Raw genomic sequence first — 17591 nt, 5'->3', positions numbered from 1 at the left:
ATGAAAACGGCCGAACTGCAGCACGACTGTTTGTGGAAAGGTTTCCCAAGATTTTCGTGCACATGCATAGTCCAGTAGTTACTTTTATGGCACAAAACAGCTTATTGATAACTTAAAAACGATGCTTTTGAAGGAGGTGGCGTGGTGAAATGCTGGTTATTGAAGAGAGTATGATAACTGAGGGGAACATTACACAAGATTTTGCTGGTAGCAACACGTAACTTAGGATACTAAACGACGTAAACGTGACAAGAGGGATCTTCAAAGATTCAGTTTTATGAAGCGAAACGTTATTGCAATTAGACTACTGATTGGTTTCAAAGTTTAAAACATTGCTGTTGAAAACAAAAACCATATGTAAATCGTATATTAATAAATTCCGCCCACTCCATTCCTCATTATTTAAATCAGAGGCTCTCAAACTTCTTTGGCGGTAGAGCCCTTTTGATATAACAAATACTTTATGGAGCTCAAAGATAAGCAGAATTTGGTTTTATATTCATTAATTACGATCATTTAATGAAAATTTTACAAGAATATATGCGTTGTACACTACTGACTTCTACAACAATATACAAAACAACACACAATAATACAACACAAAAATAACACTGTATTAATTCTATTGTAAATTGATAAAATTGTTTACATTTAATGGGGTATGAAGCTGCCTTACTGTTTTTGACCAACTGTTTAATGTCATTGTTGGTAGACGAGAGTTGAAGAAGCATGTTAGGTTCAGTATCCAGTGTATAGCGGTATTTTATCCTTGTAGCTGCATATCCTGAGAATCCTGTTTCACACAAGTATGCTGTTGGGGAACGGGAGAAGATTAGTCAGAGCCTGGGTGATAGGTTGCGGATATTCATCACGAACCCCGCACCAAAAACCTCAAGTAACATTCTTTTTATTAACGATTCCATCCATGAATCTGATGTCATTTGTATAAAGATTTGTAGGTTTGGTTTGAAATATTTTCTAACGTATACAAATTTGACACAAAAAGATGCTGAACCCATTAATTCATTTCAGTTTTGTATTCTGCTCTTCAGGAAAATACGTCTCAGAAGATGTGTATATCACTAAGGTATTGGACCAGGAAAATACGTCTCAGAAGATGTGTATATCACTAAGGTATTGGACCATTTCTTAAAACATTTCATTTGATAATTTTGCTGTCTCACCAAAGAACACATTCAGAGTTAAAAACCATTTAAATTTTTTCTAACCAACACAAACTATTCAAAATTCTAATTTTTAGGTGATTCTTTTATTGTTAGTATTGAAAACTGTTGTCTGTTTTCCTAGTAGACATATATTTAATTCATTAATTTTTCCAACTGTATCTGCCAAACAAGCTAGTCTGAACAACCAAGTCACATTGCACAAACAGTCACTTAATTTAAAGGAAATGTCAACCACAAAAGTTTGTGATTCACGTCTTAGTTCGAATAACCTCGTTAAGGTCTTACTCTGAACAATCGTCTAAGCTTGGGGCAGATCAGTAGTCTTTTATGTCTGCTCCCATAATCTTCACACAATACTGGAGGCTATCAGCAGAGAATAGCATGTAATTTAACATGAATGATTAATTTTTACTGCTTCATCAAGAACCAGTTTTAGGTTTGGGCAGCATCCTCTTTATCGTGAATGCTTCTCTATGCAAGATACAATGGTTGGAACTACTGATACCGCTCCTGTTGTTTTATCAGTCATTGCCTTGGCTGCATCTGTACAAAAGACGACACAGTTGTTCAAATCGAAATGGTTGATTTAAAAAAATTCTTAGTCAAGATATATACTTCTTTTCCAGTAGTGTTAGTTGGCAGCGAAGCGAATATAAGGAAGTGTTCTTCCAGTGAATCTTTATATGGATGTCGCACAATTACATATTTGAGATGGTCAGTCCAGCAACATAAGTCGACTCATCCATTTGCAAAACGAATTAGTTACACTGAAGGCGACCAACTGTTTCTTGCTTTATATAGCCTAGGACATTTTTAATTAGAAACGAAACAGTGTTGTATTAAAGCGGCACTGTAGAAAGATGCTTTTCAGACTTTTCACTGAACAAACATTGCTTTATGTCTACTGCACATAGTTTTATTAAATTCTCAGCGCTACTGTGCGCTTCGCCAACTTGTTCAATGTGTTAGCTGACCGACATGATGCCTCAATGGCCTTTTCATTCAAACTTTTTTGATCTCTTAATAAATGTTTCTTGTCTTTTAGTTATAAATCTCCTGACTGGTTTTTTGCTGCCCTCTGCGAATTCCTCTCCTCTATTACCATGGAAGTTATTCACTGATGTTTTATTAGATATCATGTCATACCGTTCTTTCTTCCTCTCAGTGTTTTCCATATATTCTTTTATATAGCGTTCGAAGACTGTCTGATGACTCTTTGATTTCACTTGTTAATTTGATTTTTTGTTTATTTCCATTATCTTCAGAGTGAATGAAATATCATAGCAGTACTTATAATTTGACAAGAACTTGTTGAATTTTATATCTACGGAACTATTGGTTTCCATGCCCCACTTTGGATTTTTTTAACATTAGATTAAAGACTCTAATACTGTCATCATTAATTAATTTTCTCTCAATATATCTCCTGTTGTCACTTTTCTCCTGAGATTTCTCTATAGTCAATTTAACTGCTTGATTATTAGAGAAACCTGTATCCAATACCTCAGATTTAAAGCCACATTTTGATTTGTCAATGAATGTTTGTCTATAGTACTTTCATTTTTGGTGCTGTATCTGGTGGTATCTTCTACACAGATGTCCATATTCCTTGTTTTTAGTAGATTAACAGGTTTTTGCCTTTTTTTACAGCCGGCCTTGAAATTAATATTGAAATACCCAAGCACAGTTATGTATTTTGACTGACAGTTTAGACAGTTAAGAAGATTTTCAAATTTTCATAGAATAATTCAAAATTGCCAAATAGGGACCTATATATATATGCAAATAAAATTTTACTATCTGTTAGTTCACATAAACAATATTCAAAATATTTTTCAATTTAGCATACATTTTTAAACCTAATTTACTTTGATTGAATACCTGTTATTACATATTTACATGTTCCACCCTCTTAGTATGTTTCCCTGCAAAAGCTGCTGACCAACTGGAAGTCTGAAATCCCAATTGCACATTTTTGTACTTCTTGTAGCCAGTGTTCACTCCTACACAAGATAGAAATCTCCTTCAATGAACCATATAAAAGGACCTCTAGATCATATAGCTTACTGGCTAAGCCCTGTACATTATAATATAAGAGAGTTAAAGAATTATTCAGTTTTATGAGAGACATGTTCCTTGCTTTGTTACTTCTTTAAAGAGTGGGCTCTAGTCTTTTCGTTTCTGACCTGATTTTCACCTCCTGTGGGTCCTGGACTTCTTGGTTGTTTTCTTCTGCAGTGGTTTGGGCCATAAAAAGTCGTTCATATGTTGTTTGGATGCTAACTTCTGCCAGGTGCTTCGTCGTGATCTGTTGTTGTTAACTTCTGTCCACTCTGGTACGGCTTTCTCCTCAGTCTCTTTACATGGCGATATGGTCTTCTGTGCTGGTTCCCTGCCATTTGTTTGTTTCACTGAAGGCATATTTACTGTTAACTTTTTGGTTTCTTCTCCTGTTATTTTCGTGTACTGTGGTGATACTGTCTTCTGTGTTGCTTCCTTGTCACTTGTTCGTTCTATGGAATGCATATTTACCGTAAATTGTTTTGGTTTCTTCTGTTATTTTCCCATATTGTAAGTATAGAGTTTCGTTGAGTGACTGATGTGCCTGTTGCAAACAGTTAACTGCTTACTTTGGTGACCAGTAAAATGTACTACCATGGCCAATACAGCGTTTAGAGTAAATGCGGTTGAGATGTTCCCTCACACGTCTGGTAAAATGTGGGAAGGCTCCATCATGCTAGAAGTACACGGCAGTCTGTGTGGTCAAAGGAACATCCTCAAGATATTGTAGACAAGGTTCTGGACGTCCTAACAGCACAGGCGTCCACCAGAATCGTCGTAGCAGTGGCAGATCGTACAGCTACTACACCACAGATAAGAGAACTTGCGAGTGCAGATGTGTAACGCGAACTGTTGCGAACCGATTATTATCTATGGGACTGTGGGCACGCACGCCTGTAGCCTGTCTTCCTCTCAGAACACAGCATCTACACTACTGGCCATTAAAATTCCTACACTAAGAAGAAATGCAGATGATAAACGGGTAGTCATTGGACAAACATATTATACTAGAACTGACATGTGATTACATTTTCACCCAATTTGGGTGCATAGATCCTGAGAAATCAGTACCCAGAACAACCACCGCTGGCCGTAGCAATGGCCTTGATACGCCAGAGCATTGAGTCAAACAGAGCTTGGATGGCGTGTACAGGTACAGTTGCCCATGCAGCTTCAACACGATACCACAGTTTATGAAGAGTAGTGACTGGCGTATTGTGACGAGCCAGTTGCTCGCCCACCATTGACCAGACGTTTTCAATTGGTGAGAGATCTGGAGAATGTGCTGGCCAGGGCAGCAGTCGAACATTTTCTGTATCCAGAAAGGCCCATACAGGACCTGAACTTGCGGTCGTGCATTATCCTGCTGAAATGTAGGGTTTCGCAGGGATCGAATGAAGGTTAGAGCCACGGGTCGTAACACATCTGAAATGCAACGTCCACCATTCAAAGTGCCATCAATGTAAACAAGAGGTGACCGGGACGTGTAACCAATGGCACCCCATATCATCAAGCCGGGTGATACACCAGTGTGGCGATGACGAATACACCCTTCCAATGTGCGTTCACCGCGATGTCGCCAAACGCGGATGCGATCATCATGATTCTGTAAACAGAACCTCGACTGCAGTGTACTTCTAGCATTTTATCAGACGTGTGAGGGAACATCTCAACCGCACTTACTCTAAACGCTGTGTTGGTCATGGTAGTACATTTTACTTGTCACCAAGGCCACCAGATCTTAGATTATTAGATTTTTGTTTATGTGGTCGGAAGAAGCCTGAGGTGTACAAACGAAAGATGAGCACGGGCGATTAACTGCTAGGTCGCGGACGCTCCTGCTGTCACCAGGGAACACACTCAGATAAGCAACACGACATAAGCTCCCAAGAGGTCACAAATGCACGGAAATTGACGGTGGGGTATACGAATATTCATTGTGAACTGTACCACATCTGTAATGTCACGTGTACGATAGCGCTTAGAGGTCAGAGTGTTAAAAATACATATTTTCCATCTGATAATTTGTAAAACACATGTTTTAATGTATACTATGTATTGTGCATGTAGTAATCTGAAGATGTATTGAATAAATTGGAAATTTGTTGTACGTTCTATGGGACGAAACTGCCGAGGTCATCGGTCCCTAGGCTTACACACTGCTTAATGTAACTTAAAGTAACTCACGCTAAGGACAAGACACACACCCGTGCCCGAGGGAGGACTCGAACCTCCGAGGGAGCCGCGCGAACCGTGCCAAGGCGCCCAGCGCGGCTGATGTATTGAATAACACAGAAAATTAATAACAAGGCACATTCGGAATAGGATATATGTCCAAATGAAGCTTTTTCCTTACTGTTTCATCCACGAATATTGATCATTCCTCCTAGGACCGCTGTATGGTTGGCAACTACCATAAATTTAGCTATTATACAAAATCGATCAATTCCGTAGGTATCTAATTTCTGAAGGACGGTAAAAATATTCATCGCCTTAATAACAGCAGCCCTGCGACATCTTGCGGAATTTAGGAATGATTTGAAAAAATAAGAAGTAGAAAAATTATCAGATGATAAAAAAGTAAATACTGATATTATGACAAACATTTAACTCTCGATGATGTACCTAAATCACTGCAATCACATACTAATGATCTTTTGTGGGCAGAAATATTCATCATGGGCATATTCAATAACTGAGGTACAGCAATTATTTGTCCTTTTGTGATAACGGAGGAAAGGTAATATTTAGAGTATTTATGTACGTTTCATTTGGCAGTAGCCCTTAGTAACTATCATTTGGTACAATAAACATTTGGAAAAATGTTATATGTAGAGTATTTGTGTAGGTTTCATTTGACAGCACCTTCTAGAAGGTATCATTTGGTAAAATGATCTTTTATGTAACTTACTGTATTTGCAAGTAGTGCATTTTCAAATTTCATAGCCTTATTTACAGTCTTCCGACGTTCAAACGTCCCAAAGTAATTAATGCAAAAAAGTGCGTTGTCTACATCTAATTGTAATGGGTTACCTGATTGTGTTGCAGCGTGTTTCCTTCATTCTAAAACACCGTCGTATAATCCATATACTTTCGTATTTCAGTCGGTGTTAGGTGTGTTCGGTGGCTACTGCAACGTTGCCAGTTGGTCTTATCCTTGCAACATATGATTTCCGTCCATGGTGGTCACAATTGTGAACGGCACCGTCGGTTCCCAGGTTTCCGTGTGACTGAGGCTGTTCTCGATCTTGGGAGTAAACTTTCTTAATGCGGCTAAAATGAGATGGTCCGGCCGTGGCTGTTTTAGGGTTGATTTCCACAGGATGACTGCTGTTTTCTTATACCATCTGAAACTGTCGGCAGGTAGCAGCACCATATGCGGCCCTCTCTCGGGAGGTGAGAACGCAGCTGGACAAAGAGCTGGTGACCTCACAGCACTGAATGCCACATTCTGCTACACTACGGAGCGTGAAATGAACAATCCGGCATGTCAGATTTTTGCCTCGTACAGAGAAACGTGGCTAGTGAGATGTGAAATCGTTTTTACGTCACAAGCACAATTTAGGAGCTGCTATATTGTATGGAGCCAACGGCTTTGCCGCAGTGGTAACACCAGTTCCTGTCAGATCACCAAAGTTAAGCGATGTCGGGCTGGGCTAGCACTTGGATGGGTGACCATCCGCTCTGCCGAGCGCTGTTGGCAAGCGTGGTGCACTCAGCCCTTGTGAGGCAAACTGAGGAGCTTCTTGATTGAGAAGTAGCTGCTCCCGTTTTGGAAACTGCCATACGGCCGGGCAGTGCGGTGTGCTCACCACGTGCCCCTACATATCCGCATCCAGTGACGCATGTGGACAGAGGATGACACGGCGGCCGGTCGGTACCGTTGGGCCTTCTCGTGACGAAATACGCAGCTCTTGTTTGGATCATCTCCATCACTCCTATCAGTCCTACTTGGTGAGTGTCCCAGATTGATGAACATTGTTCAAGAATCAGTCGAACAAGTGCCTTGTTACCCACTTCTTTAGTGGATACATTACATGTCCTTATAATTCTTTTTGTATCCCGCCTGGGAGGCGGCGCGTGGGTAAGGAACAGGAAAAGGAAAAGGTAGTAATCTCTCGGTACTGCGGATACCCTTAAAGCACCTTTACTAGCGGATAAACATATGCAGACATATTACATACCTTGCAAGGTGGTGCGAAGTTGAAGCGACGTGTCCTGGCCGGCTGCACCTGATCAAATGGGCAGAATCTGTAGCGGAGCTCGTAGAGGTGCACAGCACCAGCTAGACGGCGCTGCTGTCGGTGTCTCGTGGTAGTGCCAACCTTTGAAACTATGTGGTATAGTTACTATCGATACCACATTCATCTTAGGAACATCATGAATAGTAGTGTGGCATCTTCTTTTCCTACTAGTTGTGTTATGTAGTCATTCCACTTAGTGTCGCTCCGGACAGATACTCCTAGATTTTTTACGGTGGTTACTACAGCCGGCAATTTTCATCAACAGCGTACGTCTACAGTAGTGAATTCATTTTCCTATGTATGCACAGTATGTTACATTTATTTACGTTCAGGGTCAACTGCCACAGCCTGCACAATTCGCCAGTCCTCTAGAGGTCACTCTGTAAATCTTTACTGTATTCTGGTGTTGCTACTTTCTTGCACACAACCGCATCATCTGCGAACGGCCTTAAAGAGCTTCCGACACATTCTACTGCAGTACTTACGTACATTGTGATAATAACAAAAATTTCGCTACCTGGGAGGACTTCAAAGAAAAATGAGCTATCATAGGATAAAGAAATTTCGTTGCAACATTTGTAAGGATATGTGGAAGAGAAATAACGAATAAACCATTGAAAGAAATTTTAATTTCCACATGACAGACTAACATTTGTTAATAGCATACCGTTCACGTTCCAGGTTACAAAAAATTGCCATCTACCAGAAGCAATTCCTAAATCGCCAGTTAACTCGAACTTACGAATTTCCGGTGCGGAAGGAGGAACTATCCGTGCACCTTTAATGCATCGATAGCCGAGAAGAGCACCAGCGCTGTTGCTATTGTTTTGGCAAAAGATTCATGATGGCTGTCGACAATTGTAATGGGCACTGATGTTTTGTGGTTTAACGCTACAGCGACGTACCTGCACCAGAGCTTAATAACAAGTCGTTACCTAACACTGCTAACAAAGCAAGTATAGCAGCGCACAGTCCGGAAGTCATTCCTATGAAGTTGGGTACTCATGTGATAAATGGTTTTCTAGAATCATTAGCACAAAATATCGGGAATCCCTACTATCTTTAACCTTAAATGGGACTACAACAAGATTTTTCGACTGGTTCTGACAAGAAGAAGGATGCCAGCAGATGAAATCCAGGTAGAGGTCGCAGGCAGAGGGTCACCACTAACAGACGGGAATCGATTGCTGGAAGCTAGCTTGAGATCTGGAGTTTCTGCCCGTCGTTTGCCGCTGATACAATTCGACAGACAACATGGGCTCGAGTGATGTTTGAGTGATGTAGGGCCATAGTCAGCGACTTTCTGTGGTGTTCAGCGTTCCGTTTGTGCGGGTCAGATCGACGCCAACAAATCCATAGATGACCTGATCAGAGGTCACAGGAAGCAGCGATACTCGCTACCCATACTTCTCCATTTCTTGGAATCGTGAGATTCCCCAGGGTTCAGTATTATGTCCTACACTCTTTTCATCATACGTAAGTAATGTGTCATCAGTTTTGACCTACTGCAAATACCACAAGTACTTTGATGACTTCTAATTGTATCTAAATGCAAAATCTATCAACATGTTGACAGCTATTGAGAATCCCAATACCGACCTGTGTGTATTATCGAAATTGGCGCATCCAAACGACGGTGGCTGGTCATTCTAAACTCATTAGCTCACAATATTGGGAATTCGTTCCTTCTTTAACTCTAAATGGGACAATTGTCAATTCTAGTCCTGCAGCAAAGAATCTAGGCATAATAATAGCTGAAACTCTAAACTGGACTGAGCACGGAGCTGTCCAAGAAGACATCAGGATCTCTCCATGCCCTACAAGAATATTTAAAAAGCTCTTACTTCTTGACCTCAAAAAGAACCTGTAGAAACATACTCCCAGTTATTGATTGCAGCGACGTTATCCTGCGAGGCGATTCACAGGGAATCTTACGACCCCTGGCTTAGGAATGCCTGTGTTCCTTATATTGTGATATTCGACTCTTTGGTCACACTTCACAGCTACCCTTTCCACGTGGGTGCAGAGATTACCATACCTTCTGCCTTCTCTACTGGCTTATCAATTAATACTGTTCCTCATGACTCTCCTCGACCAGACCGCTCTAGTCTGAACAACAGGACAGAAACACTTGCTCCCACCAGAGCAAACTCCTTTCTGTCCCATTTTATCGTTCAGCCACTTTCTCGAAGTCCTTCTCATTAACAGGAACCGAACTCTATAATAACCTTCCGCATTATATTAGAAAACTGAAGAACATCTCCAGCTTCAAAAGACAGCTACTGACATGCCTCCTAAGAATTACCATTGTCCCCATAGATACTCGTTACCCTTGTATGTCCCTCTTTTCAACCTGCCTTTCCTCATTTCTCAGTGTTCTTCATTGATGCTTAAATCCCCTTTCCCCAGAATTCGTTGTATCAGAAAACTTCCGTTTTTTACAGATAGTGCCACTATTAGCTGTATTTGCCCATAGTCAGTATAATTTACTCACAATGCCACTTCAGACACACAAATAATTTTAATATTAGCTGTCATATTAATATTGTTATTTCTTAGGGAACTAGGATGTAAAAAATATACTGTATGGGCGAAGCCCTGGTCCAGTGTAAGAGAGGGCATGTTGACCCTAATCATATGAGGTTCACTAAATAATTAAGTAAAAGTAAAGTATAGAAGCTATTAGATACCGCAAGAGGAAAGGTTTGGTAATTGCTGAAGAGATCAGTATCTGGCAAGAATGTCATACCCTTCTTGACGAGTATGTCAATTGGCATACTTCAGGAGAGTAATCCAGAATCGTATAGCTACCCCTAAAAGGCAAAGAGCAGGACCTAGAACGAATCATTTTGCTTGAGAATACAAAGGTGACGCTGCAGGAATCCTGTTATCTTAGACATGACTTGATGGGAACGTGAAACTTACATGGACTCACCTGAAGAAGCCACTATGCGCCGCACGGCACTGGCTAGACGTAATACGGTCACCTGAGGTGTCACTAGACGTTGGCCAGAAGCGTCAGTGTGGAGTAGGCGACGTGACCTAACGCACTAATTACACTACTGGCCGTTAAAATTGCTACACCAAGAAGAAAAACAGATGATAAACGGCTATTCATTGGATACACATGTTATACTAGGACTGACCTGTGATTACATTTTAACGCAATTTGGGTGCGTAGATACTGAGAAATCAGTACCCAGAACAACCACCTCTGGCCGTAATAACGGCCTTGATACGTCTGGGCATTGAGTAAAATAGAGGTTGGATGGCTTGTACAGGTACAGCTGCCCATGTAGTTTCAACACGATACCACAGTTTATCAAGAGTAGTGACTGGCGTATTGTGACGAGCCAGTTGCTCGGCCACCATTGACCAGACGTTTTCAATTGGTGAGAGATCTGAAGAATGTGGTGGCCAGGGGAGCAGTCGAACATTTTCTGTATCCAGAAAGGCCGGTACAGGACCTGTAACATGCGACCGTGCATTACCCTGATGAAATGCAGGGTTTCGCAGGGATCGAATGAAGGGTGAGCCACGAGTCGTAACACACCTGAAATGTAACGTCCACTGTTCAACGTGCAGACAATGCGATCAAGAGGTGACCGGGACGTGTAACCATTGGCACCACATACCATCACGCCGGGTGATACACCAGTATGGCGATGACGAATACACGCTTCCAATGTGCATTCACCGCGATGTCGCCAAACACGGATGCGGCCATCATGATGCTGTAAACAGAACCTGGATTCATCCGAAAATTGACGTTTTGCCATTAGTGCACCCAGGTTCGTCGTCTAGTACACCATCGCAGGCGCTCCTGTCTGTGATGCAATGTCAAGAGTAACCGCAGCCGTGGTCTCCGAGCTGATAGTCCATGCTGCTGCAAACGTCGTCGAACTGTTCATGCAGATGGTTGTTGTCTTGGAAACGTCCCCATCTGTTGCCTCAGGGATCGAGACGTGGTTGTACGATCCGTTACAACCATGCGGATAAGACGCCTGACATCTCGACTGCTGGTGATACGAGGCCGTTGGGGTCCAGCACGGCGTTCCGTATCACCCTTCTGAACCCACCGCTTCCATATTCTGCTTACAGTCATTGGATCTCGTCCAACGCGAGCAGCAATGTCGCGATACGATAAACCGTAATCGTGATAGGCTATGATCCGACCTTTATCAAAGTTGGAAAGGTGATGGTACCCATTTCTCCTCCTTACACGAGGCATCACAACAACGTTTCACCAGGCAACGCCGGTCAACTGCTGTTTGTGTATGAGAAATCGGTTGGAAACTTTCCTCATGTCAGCAATTTGTAGGTGTCGCCACCAGCGCCAACCTTGTGTGAATGCTCTGAAAAGCTAATCATTTGTATATCACAGAATCTACTTCCTATCGGTTAAATTTCGCGTCTGTAGTACGTTATCTTCGTGGTGTAGCAATTTTAATGGCCAGTAGTGTAAGTATGGAGGCAGGGGCGCTCGCTAGGTCAGCTAGAGAGTGAAGGCACCCGTACACAAGTTGACCAGTCGCCGAGGCGATCAGGCCCGACCTACCCGCCTATGTTTGAGCGAAGGGCTCGTTGCCGGCTCTGTTTCGGGTGAGTCATTCCCACTGTCAAGTCCCTCCCTCCTTACCTCGACTGCTACCTGTCGGCTCACTCCGTCAGTACTGGTAAGCAGCGTCTGCTAAGCGCTTCGAAGTGTCCACACACAGCTGGACAAACCACGGCTATGGCTGACGAGCGTGTGGGCCAATCGGTCGGGCTGTGAATGAATGCCTTCACAATCACCATAGAGGGAACTTGGTATAGATCAAGCCGGGATCTCGATTTAGAGTATTTGCTCTGGCTCTGCTCGCATTTTGTACACAGCTGTGTTCCGCCCTCCAGGGGACAGACAGGAATCGTATATCATTATCCATTTTGCTCAGACGAGTAGTAAAGTGCATTGCTGCTCAAGTTTTGCCTTAGTTTGTTCATATTTCCGAACCAAGTTCCACAGATAGTTCCTGAAATCATTTGGTCAGCCTTCACCACGTTGGGTGAGTGAATGGACAGCTCTCCATATCTATGACATTCAGTGTCTATAGTTCAATTCATTTATATTGGCGGTTCGCGCATGCCCGCCCAGGTGCGGGTGATTGCTGCGTTGCCAGCTGTACGCGCCAAGAGAAGCAGCGCCATAGTATAGTTCGCAAACTTACGTTTAGGAGGGAGCGCGCAGTTTATGAAGTAAAGCCACCACGGCCGCATTAACCCTTTCGCTGCTACAGAGACGTGCTCCCCGCATTCCGCGATGTGTGCGATTTTTCATCATTGCACTGCTCGCCTGTGCAGACACATGGTGTTTCGACTGCTTTGACACACTTTATCATTCGATTTCACAGAAACTATTTGGCCCAAAAATTTGATTTTTACACATCTTCGTGACTGATACCTTCCTTCCCATAAATGACTTAATTTTGTTTCGAAGTTCAACGCAGATATTGTGCAGCTTTAGATGTAGTAAGCCATTGCACGAAATTTTGAAGAGTTTGCAGAGGTAAAAGTCCATAGCGTGTACTTTCCGTACAGTTAATTTTAGTTGTCACTAGAAATTTCACAAAATTACATTTAAACGAATAAAATTCGTGAATTAAGACACTTCGATACTGTTTTTAAATAAAGAAAATATTTAGCACCAAACAAGGCTTGAACTCAGAATCTTTGGCTTAACAGCCGTACACTTTAACCATTACACTTTTTTTTCTCAATCTCATTTTGTTCGTGTTTGTTCGTTGCTTCTGCTCGTAGCGGACGTCGCAAGACGCCAGTTTCAGTTCGTCGTTGATCAATTAATTCAGTTTTTTATTACAGAGGGCAGCTGACCCTCTGACCGAACACGCTGAGTTAAACATGCTACACTAACGCAGCTCGTCATTCAATAAATCTCCCGAAGGACTTTAACATATCACGCAAAATACCGACAAACACTGTTGGTATGACTATGAATTACTCACGTTTCGTCCAAGTACAATAGGAAATAAACAATTACCGTTGTTATTTATTGCGAAAAAGCGGTTTGTGAGAATGATACAAACACCTCTCCTTGCTATCGCCTGAATTAGGAGGCTTATTGGTTGTCTGCTTTAATTAATTAATAGAATATTGAAACGTCCCCTTTGAACAATTGTACAAGACTGTGCTTAAACTGACACACAATAGTTTTTAGCGCAACGCAATCTGACTTTCAAAAATCCCTACGAAAGAATGGCCCTCACTAACATTAACCTATATGTTTCACAAATCACTTACCTCACAAAAATCTTCGTTACTCAAGCTACTGCAATACAGCGAGCGCCACTACTGCCAGCTAAATAAAAGATTCAAACTACGGAAGGCACTAACTACTGATAGGCATAGTTAGCGAATGAAAGATTTTAATAGAGAACAAACTATGTATTTACCTTAATAGTCATTATATATATATATATATATATATATATATATCAGTTCATGACACCAATTCTTACAAATTTCAAAACTCCGCCATCTCTCTCCCCACGTCCACCACTGCTGGCGGCTCACCTCCAACTGCGCAACGCTACGCGCTGTTAGCATCCAGCTTCCCCTGCCCAACACTACAATGGCAGACAACAATGCAAACCAGCCACAGGCTGCACACGGCACAGCCAGTGATTTTTATACAGAGCGCTACGTAGCGTCTGCGTTACCAATAAAAAAACCTAAACAGCCTACTTACAATATGAAGCAATTGATATAAAGAATGCTTTTTCCAAAACTTTCTATAAAAGAACTTCTGCTATCAAGACACTGCTTTTGTTCAATTGCTTTATTTATGACTGAAGGTTTCTAAAACTGAAGGCACTCGTCCGTGCCCTGCACTGCAATCGAGCTCTGGCAACGTCGTTCTCTGTTCATTGGCTGACTATTTTGTGACGTCAGGCGCGCAGAACGAACCTAAACTCGGCCGCCGTCATAAATGACGCGCACTTTAGAACACTCACTGGACTCGATCCCAAGACCCCATATAGCAGCTCACACCACAAACATTTTGAGGAATGTAGGGATCATCGACTGGCCTGCCCAGTCCCCTGATTTATTACCCATAGAACATGTCTGGGATAGGATGGGAACCAGACTCCAGCCAGCAATCGTCGTGTATTGACACAGCATCAGCTTCAGGCACAGCAAGAATGTATTCGTGCCAGTAACTGTCGCACCTTACACTGATCATGAAGGATACCGTTTTCAAATAGGATGAACGTTTAATCATTTAATACCCTTTATGTGATGACCATCCCCATAAATACTGAAAAATGTCAGACTGGTGCTGGATGCTGTAACGTTAACATTCCAATCAGTGAATGCTTAGGGATATGCGATGACAGCTAAACAGGCAAAACATTCAGTAAACAAACGAAATCAGTAGTGCTTTTTGAGTACTAAAATTTATTTATTTTTTGTAATGTTCTTTTATAGATTTGAAAAAAGGGAAAGGTCGCTCTTGATTTGGAAACAGGAATAGTGTTAAAAGTCTGAAGTGTGGAATACACTGAAAACTTTAAAATAAGGTAGAGATATGTGTTTCTTGGTGCTGCCAGCAATTCGCTCAGCCGCTGTGGAAGTGCACGGATATTCCCCAGCGGTCTTGCAGCGCCTGGTCCCCGGATGCCTCGTCGCCCGTTACTGGCTGCACCGGCTCCTGGTTGCTGGCGACATCCCCTCCAGGGACCGCTGGTGGTGGCGCGTCAGCAGACTGCTGCGCCATGGCGGCCACAGCCTGCAGACAAGTGCGACAAGTAGCTATTGGAACCAGCGCTCATTTTTCAATCAGCACGTCTTGAGAAAAATCCAAACACGATCGTATGTCTACCTAGAAAAAGCGTTCGACAGTGCAAATGCTACAAGATGTTTGAGGTTTTCAGGACAATAGGTGTAAGCCAAAGGAAATGACGAGTAATACACACTACACTCAGTCGCAAAAGTATTCGGACAGTGAGAAGATTCACAGTGAGTACTAGAGAAACACTGATTATGAAACCCAAACATATTTATTAGCAATATATATGCGTAACAACATTAATTACAAACGAATTATTGTATTATTTCGTTTCCAAAACATAAATAACAGAAAAATTAACAATCTTATCTTTGTGGTCTTTCCGCGAAATGTAAGTTGGCGGCAGTAAAATTGTACTGCAGTCAGCCTCAAATGCTGGTTCTCTAAATTTCCTCAGTAGCGATTCACGAAAAGGACGCCTCCTTTCCTCCAGAGACTCTCACCCGAGTTCCTGAAGCATTTCCGTAACACTCGGGTGATGATCAAACCTACTACTAACAAATCTAGCAGCCCGCCTCTGAATTGCTTCTATGTCCTCCCTCAATCCGACCTGTTAGGGATCGAAAACATTCGAGCAGTAATCAAAATAAATGCTCGAAATAAAAGAAGGTTTGAGGAAAGGGATTAAGCTCCAAGATGAAAGGATATCAATGATAGGGTTCACTAATGATATTGGTATCCTCCCTGAAAGTGAGGAAAAATTACAGGGCGTGTTGTATGGAATGAACAATCTTCTGAGCACAGTGTATTGCGAATTTGCTATGAAACGACATCACAATACCATTCAGAAAGAATTAAAGATTTAATTGACAGTGAAAGAGCACAAAATTGGCAAGGTAGGCAGACATGATTCATTGTTATGTACATGCAGAAGCACTTTGTGCTAAATTTGGAGTTGTGGAACACGTGGAGAAATTAATGGTACGAATATCAAAGTTTCTTAAGTCGCACGCGTTATTCAACTCTCAGTTGCAAGTTTTCAAGGGAGCTGAACGAAGAGTATGGATACTTTGTATGTTACTGCAAAATACTTGATTTAGTCAAGAGGCATGCCTGGAACAATTTTTGGATTTAAAACTCGCTATTATTGAATTTATGAAGGGAAAATAAGAACAGGAAAGAAAATTAGATCTGGAATGGATGGCAGACCTCGCGTTTTAAGTGGACTGCACTCTGCCCATAGTAAGATACTGCAAGATAAGAAACAAGTACTTTCTGATCTGACGAGGAAGCATTTAAAATGAAAATCGCGCTGTAGAAGGGAGATATTCTGACGAACACAGGCCAATTCGCGAACACAATTCAGTTCACTAAACTCACTGTAGTTAAGGAATACGCGATGTTTGAAGAATTCGTTGTGACCCTGAAACAATTACAAGGACAGTTTCCTAAACGTTTTGAGGACATTGCCAGTCTTACAGCTGTTTAGGCTGACCACTGATCAAAAATTAAAAAAAAAAAAAACTTGTTAACAATACATGTGTTGGAATTTAATGTAGAAGTACGACATTACTTTTCGATCCCACTGATATTTCATTACTTACAACTGTATTAGCTCCAAAAATATGAAGTTAATGTTAATATGTCTGCCTGGTCATTAAGATGTAATATGAACACCAAGCGTCGCAATAAACTTTCCTCCTGTACGTCTGAGGTTACTTTTACATCTGTCAACGACTCCTCTTCCAAGATGACATACTCTGTCTTCCCAACTAAGAAATCTTCTTTCCAGTCACACGTTTCATTTGATACCTCATATGGCCATACTTTGATTGATAGGTGTTGATGTTGTTCTGAGCCAGTTGCACTTGCCTATGTGAATGAAAGAACGAAGCGTAGTCGAACTTACCGCTAGAACTATACAGAGGAGCAGGAGAGACTTGCAAGCTGTCATGACGACTGATGGAGCTCTGATGTCTCCCTGGGCCTTATAAAGGATTTGCTGCGTGCTCCTCGAAGCGGAAGAGAGCCGAAATGTCGCGTGAGGCTTGCTCTTACAGCTGTCTGCGTCAACCAAAAACACATTTTGTAAGGTGCCGGAAAGGGCTACTGCACAAAAGCACCGACTGTGACATACAATGGCCATTGTGTTTCGTCTACAGATCGTACAAATAGGTTTCGTGTGGTGGCATGTGGCATTCTGTGAACTACTTTGCCGAATATTTCTTTGATTATGTTAAATTCTTGTTTTGTTACCGAAAAATACTATTAAAGTTGCGTTATTAACTTGAATGTTCTTGGTTTGCTGTCAGA

The 17591-nt window shown here is 41.8% G+C and overlaps 1 long non-coding RNA gene across 1 annotated transcript; it reads right to left on the bottom strand.

The window, feature by feature from the left end:
* Positions 1-14927: 14927 nt before the first annotated feature.
* LOC126284795 (uncharacterized) lies at positions 14928-17274 on the bottom strand. The gene is made up of 2 exons (XR_007551556.1): positions 17188-17274; positions 14928-15278 (listed from the first exon to the last, which is right to left on the bottom strand). It is a non-coding gene; the product is annotated as an uncharacterized LOC126284795 (long non-coding RNA).
* Between the last annotated feature and the right edge of the window lie 317 nt (positions 17275-17591).

Source organism: Schistocerca gregaria, chromosome 8 (genome assembly GCF_023897955.1).
Source record: "Schistocerca gregaria isolate iqSchGreg1 chromosome 8, iqSchGreg1.2, whole genome shotgun sequence".
NCBI classification, from domain to species: domain Eukaryota; kingdom Metazoa; phylum Arthropoda; class Insecta; order Orthoptera; family Acrididae; genus Schistocerca; species Schistocerca gregaria.
Note: the sequence above shows the minus strand (reverse complement) of the source record. Positions and strands in the feature narration are given on the sequence as shown.